The sequence below is a fragment of the Callorhinus ursinus genome, unplaced genomic scaffold (assembly GCF_003265705.2).
Source record: "Callorhinus ursinus isolate GAN/ISIS: 27379988/994484 unplaced genomic scaffold, GSC_fseal_2.0 scaffold2, whole genome shotgun sequence".
NCBI lineage: Eukaryota > Metazoa > Chordata > Mammalia > Carnivora > Otariidae > Callorhinus > Callorhinus ursinus.
Window position 1 is genome coordinate 39,256,244 of NW_027397064.1, and position 8,489 is coordinate 39,264,732.

Below are 8,489 nucleotides of genomic sequence, written 5' to 3' on the forward strand. Positions count from 1 at the left end.
TATTCAGATCAATAGCAATTTTTTCAGAGCAGTGTTATTCTGTAAACTGTATAGAAATTGTAAATGAATAATCATTATAATTAAATGCTAAAAAGTGATATAATTGATTGATATGCACAAAAAGATTTCTTTCAGGAGAAAAAGAGTAAAAGTGAAAGGAAACACTAGCCAAAAGCCAACTGATAGAAATGAACATCAGTTTTTTGTTTGTTTGTTTGTTTTTTAACACACTGAACTATCCAATCTAGGTTGGACAGTTTCCCTAAGAAATCCTAAGTAAGATGATATTTCAGCAAATTCAGACATCCAAAAAGACATGTTTCCAAGTAAATGGATCACCTTTAAACTATTTGAACATGTTTTGAACTCCTAATCACTTAGCTTTAAAATAAATTGTCAAATTATAAAAAAAAGGAAGTATACTTCTGGCTTTAAAACTTTTCTAAAGACACTAAATTTCAAAATACATGACCAAATGCTAGCAACATTTTTCATTACTTATATTTCATATGCTGAAAATGTAATAGTGGAAGGCAATTTAGGAGATAATGATCATGAATTGGAAGGGAATGAAAGAACCAGGAAAATGGACTTTAAAAATGTATGCATCAGCAAGTTCAGACAACTGGTTGGAAAGAACACATTGACAGAAAGTCTATAGCAAAATTGGATGCTGACAGTTTCTAAGATGTAATAATAAGGGCAAAGAAATAAACTATACCCATGAAAATAAAGTATGAAAGAGTGACCTGGTAGATGATTTGAATAAGGTGTGGACTTTTCTAAGAGGATTAGTTTGGGAAAATCACAAAGATAAGTATGTCTGTGGAGTACAAGAATTTGTGGACAGTGTTGGGAGAACCAAAGTCAAAATAAATTGCTGCTAGCACAGGATCTTAAAAGTAAAAAAGAATGAAAAGTTAAATTAGGCATAGAAAGATAGATAATTATATATGGCATCAGAAAAGGAAACCTGCAGTTATAAAATAAATAGCTAAAACTTCCATTTTATTAATAGTTTTATCCTTTCTCCTTATTAAAATCTTATGATACATAGGATCAGACACATGAAAATTACTTCCTACAAAGGAAGTATTTAACAATTTATTTATCATCATTTAAACTCTCCAAAAATTGAATGTTTACATCATATGTTGTGCAATTAAGTGCTAATTTTAAGAAAATTGAATGCTTGATGAGGAGCCAAGGTGGAAGCTGGGATAGTCAGAGAATTAAGTTTAAAATCTAATTAAAGATTACTTCTTAGAATGAACTGTTGTATATAATAATGAAAGTTTTAGTTCTAATTAAAATGAAACAATTAATAAATACCATTTGTCATTACATCTCTATATCGTGTAAAGTTATAGGGAGAGCAAGCAAGTTAGGCTTGTCATGGGCAATTCATATAGTTTTCCTTAGCTGTCTAGCCAACTTTAGAAATTCTAAAGACTACAGGCATACAAACAACATAGGGCCTGGTAACCAATTAGCAAGGCCATTGTACCTGGCTAATTAAGAGTTGACCTTAAAAGAAAACTAAAGGATTGAGTATCTCCTTCACAGTAAAGGAAAAAAAACAAAAACAGGTAATAACACCAAGGGCATTTTTTTTAGTATGAAATTACTTTGATTAAAAAAAAAAAAAGAACAAAACAGGTCAATTATCAGAATTTTTTTTTAAATTAGCCAACATATGGTACATCATTAGTTTTTGATGCAATGGTCAATGTTTCATTAGTTGCATATAACACCCAGTACTCATCACATCGCTCACCTTCCTTAATGCCCATCGCCCAGAAAGCATAAGATTTAGGAGCACTTGGTGGCTCACTCAGTTGAGTGTCCGACTCTTGGTTTCAGCTCAGGTGGTGATCTCAGGTTCTGGGATCCAGCCCTGCACTGGGCTCCACGCTTAGCAGGGAGTCTGCTTGAGATTCCCTCTGCTCTTCCCCCTGCTGTCTCTCTCTCTCTCTCTCTCTCCCCCTTAAATAAATAAATGAATCTTAAAAAAAAACCCATAAGATTTAGATTTTTTTAATATAAAAAGTGAAAGCCAAATATGCTCTATCTTGATTTGTCACCAGTGAAATCCAAGCTTCAAGCACCTCTTGTCTGCACTGTTGCAACAAACCCTTAGAACAGACTGGTGTCTCTGAGTCTAGTGTTGAGTTTCTCAAGTCCATCCTTGACCTAGAAGAATCTTTCTCATTAGCAAATCTGAATTATGTCCTTCTCCTCTTTTCTCTACGTTTGTTCCTATACAACATACATAAAAATAATGTACGGATATTTATTTAAAACTAACATTTCTGTTTCCTATTCCAGACCTAAGGAATCAGAATCTCTGAGGATAGGAGTTCAGAAATCTGCATTTTTAAGAAGCTTCTCAAGTGATTCTTAGGCACACAAACGTTTAAGAATCATGATCTTTGAGACAAATTTAAACACTTCGACGCAGTTTACTAGATTCTGTATTTTCTTCCTACATTCCACAATGGATATAACTCTATTGCATTCAACTTTATTGATACCTTTTAACTTTCAAATCCATAAGCCCTGCACTATTTTTCCTTTCCCCCCCTGGAAAACATCCTGATCCCTTCCCCTACTCACCTTCACCTTATCCCTTTATTTGACTAACAACTACCCATCTATAAATAATCACACAGAAAGTACTATCTTCTGGAATGTCATCCCTAGCTAGTAGACTTCAGGTTTTTCTGCATTTGGAATTACCTGAGAACTTTTTTTTATTTTATTTTATTGTGTTATGTTAATCACCATACATTACATCATTAGTTTTTGATGTAGTATTCCATGATTCATTGTTTGTGTATAACACCCAGTGCTCCATTCAATACATGCCCTCCTTAATATCCATCACCAGGCTAATGCATCCCCCCACCCCCCTCCCCTCTAGAACCCTCAGTTTGCTTCTCAAAGTCCATAGTCTCTCATGGTTCTTCTCCCCCTCCGATTCCCGCCCCCCGCTTCATTTTTCCCTTCCTACTATCTTCTTCTTCTTCTTCTTCTTTTTAATTAACATATAATGTATTATTTGTTTCAGAGGTACAGGTCTGTGATTCATCAGTCTTACACAATTCACAGCACTCACCATAGCACATACCCTCCCCAATGTCTATAACCCAGCCACCCAATCCCTCCCACCCCCCACCACTCCATCCACCCTCAGTTTGTTTCCCGAGATTAAGAATTCCTCATATCAGTGAGATCATATGATACATGTCTTTCTCTGATTGACTTATTTCACTTAGCATAATACCTTCTAGTTCCTAAGGACTTTAAAATATGGATGCCTGGGTATCTATATTTCTTGATGCCAGGACAGATTTTGAATCGATTTGTTTGGGGCATAACCTGGGCATTAAGGTTTCTGAAAACTCCCTGAGTTATTCTATGTGTAGCCGGGAATGAGAACAGGTCTTTTCTGAGTTTGAGTTTTCTGCCCATTGTTTCCACTTATAGTGGTACCTTATATTTTCCCTTATCAAAACTCTTATTTTACCTCATTGAAATTACCATATTTCTACTAACTGCTGGGGATAGGAGCCTTGCGACTGTCCCAGAATCTGCTATCACACATGATCCTGTATATGGAGAGAGACCTTAGAAGTAACTTAAGAAATGTCTGTTGAATAATTTATTGAAATGATTTGACTCATCCCAAAACATTTTAAATATTTTTTGATTGTTTGCCTTCTACACATTGCTTCTAGCATATAAAATTTCAGAGGTGCTTGTGTTTCTTTCATTTTTGTATCTTCAGAAACTAGAACTCTAAATCTTCAATGAATATTTAAAGAATAAAATATAAACTGGGATGTAGTAAATTGGAACAATGTTTGGAAAAATTAAGATAATGAAATCACTTTAAGTAATCCAAACTGTACAGAAACACTTCTTTGTGATGTGGAAATGTTGGGGTTTGAAGCTGATGGCCAAGAAAGAATTCTTGAGATGTCTTCAGTGCAAAAAGATGGTTTTATTAAAGCAAGGGACAGGACCTGTGGGCAGAAAGAGCTGCACTGGGGTTGTGAGGAGGGGCTGTTTATATACTTTCAAATTGGGAGGGGGTTAGGGATACTGTAAGTCTCTAAGGAATTTGGAAGCAAGGTTTCCAGGACCTTGAGGGGTCATTTATTACTCTCTAATAAAACCTTAGTCATGAACCCTTCTGATGTGTATCAGTGAGTCACATGCTTACAGGATGATTGCTAACATATATCTTGGGGATAGAGATAAAGGATGTTTCCAAAGGAATTTTAATATATTAAAGGACAGTTACAGGATCCTGGACATTGGGATAATCTTAATCTAGGATTGCCTTTGCCCTTAGCAAAATATTAACATCAAGGCAGTTGAGTTCCTAGAGGAAGGTCACTCTGCCTGTCCCAAGGACTTGTCAATGGGCTATAAGTTGTAAGGAACTTTAATTTTTTTTTCTCTTGCCTTTGTTCCCCACATCATTTGGACATTCATTTATAGGCTGATTAGCTTTTAGTGAACATATATATTTATTATTTGTTAATTAGAAGGTGTCTAGTAAAACCTGTTTCTAAGTACAGCTGAGAATTAGAATCATTTAGGGAGGGGCGCCTGGGTGGCTCAGTGGGTTAACTTTAGTGCCTTCCTTTGGCTCAAGTCATGATCTCAGGGGTACTGGAATGCAACCCCCAGTTGGGTTCCCTGATCAGCAGGGAGTCTTCTTCTCCCTCTCCCTCTGCTCCTCCCCCTGCTCATGTGCTCACGCTCTCTCTCTCTCACTCTCATTCAAATAAATAAAAAAAATCTTTTAAAAAAATCATTCAGGAAGTATTTTCAAATGTTGATTCTTGGGCCACTGGGTTTAAATTTCAAGATGTGTGGCCAAGAAATGAAATTTTGGGAAAAAAATTGAAACAACCATTTTTTCTCAATATTTCTATTGGTTGTTAATACCAATAGAAACAGCTTTTTGGAAAAAAAAAATGGCCCAAGACTCTTATACAGGAAAATTTTATGAGTAGTTGAAGTGGTTATTTTACTTGAAAGGAATGCTACTTTATTTCATCTAAACTGTTTCATAAGTTTGATTTTTAAACTTCCTTTTATTCCATTTATTCTATGTTCCACATCCTACAAGTGAATTTTAGACTCTTAAGAGATTTACAACATCAAGTCTCTAATATAATGGTTTTGTTTTGATATCAAGTTTTCACATCTATAAAAAATCTTAGAACTGTGTTTTAAGGGGTGGTTAGAAGTTTGCTAAAGAAAAAAAAATCCAACTAAAGGGCAAATGTTCAAAATATGAAAGAGCATTATATTTTCAGGGAATGTTGAGATGTTCACAGAACACAGCCAGTGGGAAATGGTATCAAATAGGACTCCACTGAATTCTGTGAAACCTTCTAAATAGTCATTGTCAGATAATATAATCAAGATTTTATTTAGAGGAATATTGTATACATAGTATAGCTATACCTGTAGATGATATAGGTGATATAGATAAAGATAAAGATCTCCAATTTAACACTAGATTGGGCAAAATAAAAATTACATATGTCTTTGTTCAGAAAACTAATTAATTTTATTAGGGCAAAAGTAAATTCAGCAGTGAATGAGAACCTAATGACTTTTTGATTCAGCATGATTTCAGCAATAAAAGCTAATTAGAGGGGAAATGAATGCTTAAAATATCCCTTATGTGCATAAAAGAAAAGTGTAAAGATTATTAATTGAAATTAAAATTTAACAGTATACCAATGTAATGACATAAAATTCCATCTGTTATACAGCATCACAAAAACAAAAATACATAGGGAATAGTTCATCTTTCTGAGGTTTTGACGGGTCAATTGCTGGTTAATAAGAATGTATTTGTATAAAAAATGGTGTTGATAGTAAAAATTCCAATATACATTTTATTTTAATATAATTCCAATATAGTTAATATACAGTGCTATATTAGCTTCAGGTGTGTGATATAGTGATTAAAAAAATTCCATACACCACCCTGTCCTCATCACAGCAAGTGCATTCCTTAATTCCCATCACATATTTCACCCATTGCCCCATCCACCTCCCCTCTGATGACCATCAGTTTGTTCTCTATAGTTAAGAATCTGAAGAATTCCAATATACATTGTTGTGGAATTTTTTCTTACTCCTCCCTAAGCCCAGTCTCTTCTAGGAGAAGAAATTCAGTTAGCAAAGCATGAGGATAAAAAGGAATTTTATATTAGAAATCGCATGTTCCCCCATAATATAAACATATATGACTGAATATTATGTACATTTACATGCATATATATGAATTTTATATAAATTATAGACATTAATATTGAAGATACAAATGAAATTTAAAATATAGTCAAAAAGGAAAATATGACTTTTTTTCTGTTTATAAGGCATACATAGATTGTTTGAATTAATAGACTTTCTACATTTTTCAGTTCTACACAGTATCATACGAAATATACCTTACATTTTCTACATTTAAAATATGACTCTGAACTGTAGCATTTTAGTCTGGCTATAGAGCAATAATTAGTCTCAATATGAACCATTATGGAAAAAGAATCAATCATATTTAGAATCAATAAGAAATTGCCACAAGATTTGGTGCCATCATGAAGCACTCACATTACATTTAAGGAGGAAAAATAATCTTTGAAGCCCCATAGTTCTGGACATAAGCAAAGTATGTGTCTAAAATATTAGATCATATATACTGGCACTTATAAAAAACATGGCATCAGTTCAGAAACAAAAAGATTTAAAGGTAGATAATAGCTATATGAATAAATGTTATTTTTAAGATCATGTATAGCAGCTAAAAAGAAACAAATAGATAAGAGGAACCAAAACCCAAATAATAGAAGCCCACCTTAATTTCCAGACACAGGAAAGTAATCACCTATATTAATATGCAGCCATTTAAAATACTAAATGTTAAAATATACTAAGATACTAAATACTAAAACCTGGAAGTAAAAAAAAAATAAGCGATGTCATCTTGAATTTTTTAAATGCATGAAACAAATAGAAACTGTGTGTTATGATTGGAATTGGTATAAGTAATTTAAACAATATGTTGGAAAAACATGATATATGGGATACAACAAAATAAAATGTATTTTGGATTCTACCTGCCTCTCATTATTCTGATCTTGTTTTCTTCCCAGTCTGTATTTCTGAGCAGTATTTAAAATGACTCCCAACATCCACTCTCACAAAACACATTTGTTGCTGCTGGTGAGAGTGTAGTTACATTTTACATACAGAATCCCACACTTCCTATTTTTGACCTATCAGTAGCTGCTCTAACTTTCTCAGGTGTAAACCAAACACAGATCCTGACTGTCCTCCAAAAATAAAGAACACGTCATGCTTTCCAGGTTGCAGCCTGTCTTGTCTCCACTGGATCTAATGCAAGGGTCACACACATGCATACTCTCTGCCTCGGACGTAGGAAGCACAGCTTCCTCCATGGAAGCCCTCCTACGGAGTCCTCCCACCTCTACACAGTGATCTGTTTTATATATATTTTTATTGCCTTGACCTAGCTAAGCGGTGCCAAAGTCGGGTAACTACCTCTAAAACCTTACTTTATGAATTCTGCACCTCGCTTTAGTATTCAGCAAGAATGGCTTTCGAAGATGTTGCAAGGTACTCATGAGGAAATAGTGAGAGATTGTTATCTCCAAGAACTGTGTGATTTCCAAAAGCAATAAACCTTTGAACTACCTCTTGCAAATCACTGGGCATTTCTAAATTCCTGTTTTAAGGGAAGTTAGGTCTCCTACAATTTTTCACCTGGGACTTCAACCATAAGTATATTCTTATAATTCATATGTATGCCTGAGAAAACATAGGTTACCCATTATTAATGACAAGAATTGTCATGAATTCTCACAATAGCATTGTGTGCAAAGTTGTATATGAATATGAATCCCGTTTGTTTTAGAAGATGACTTAAACTAGACTATCATAAGGACAGAGCATTAGATGTGCTATCAGGTGCCATGGATTTATGTTCTAATTGCAATATTCGGTGGTTGAGGAACAAGGACAAATCAGATAATTGCTCTAAATCAAGTGTATCTATAAAATACATTTAATAATTACTGTTTTGCCTATCTTAGAGGTTTGTTTCATGGATCGTAAAAGAAAATGTATGAAAAAGTATGGAAAAAGTATATAATTTAACAGACTTCCAACTTTAACTAATTTGTCAACTAATTATGCTAGAAATTTAAAATGCTGTGTGGCATTCATCTGATGCTCTTTTCCTTAATGGTATGATAAGCATGAGTGTCCTACTTTCCATTCTAAATTTATTCCTAATTCTAACAGTGAATTAATGGTGACCATAATCTACTAGTTCTTTATTTTTAATTTTGTAAAAATCTTCATCAGTGTTTTGAGGATTTTGAATGGTGCTAAGGGATTCACTATATTGCAAATTCTATGAAAACAGTGTA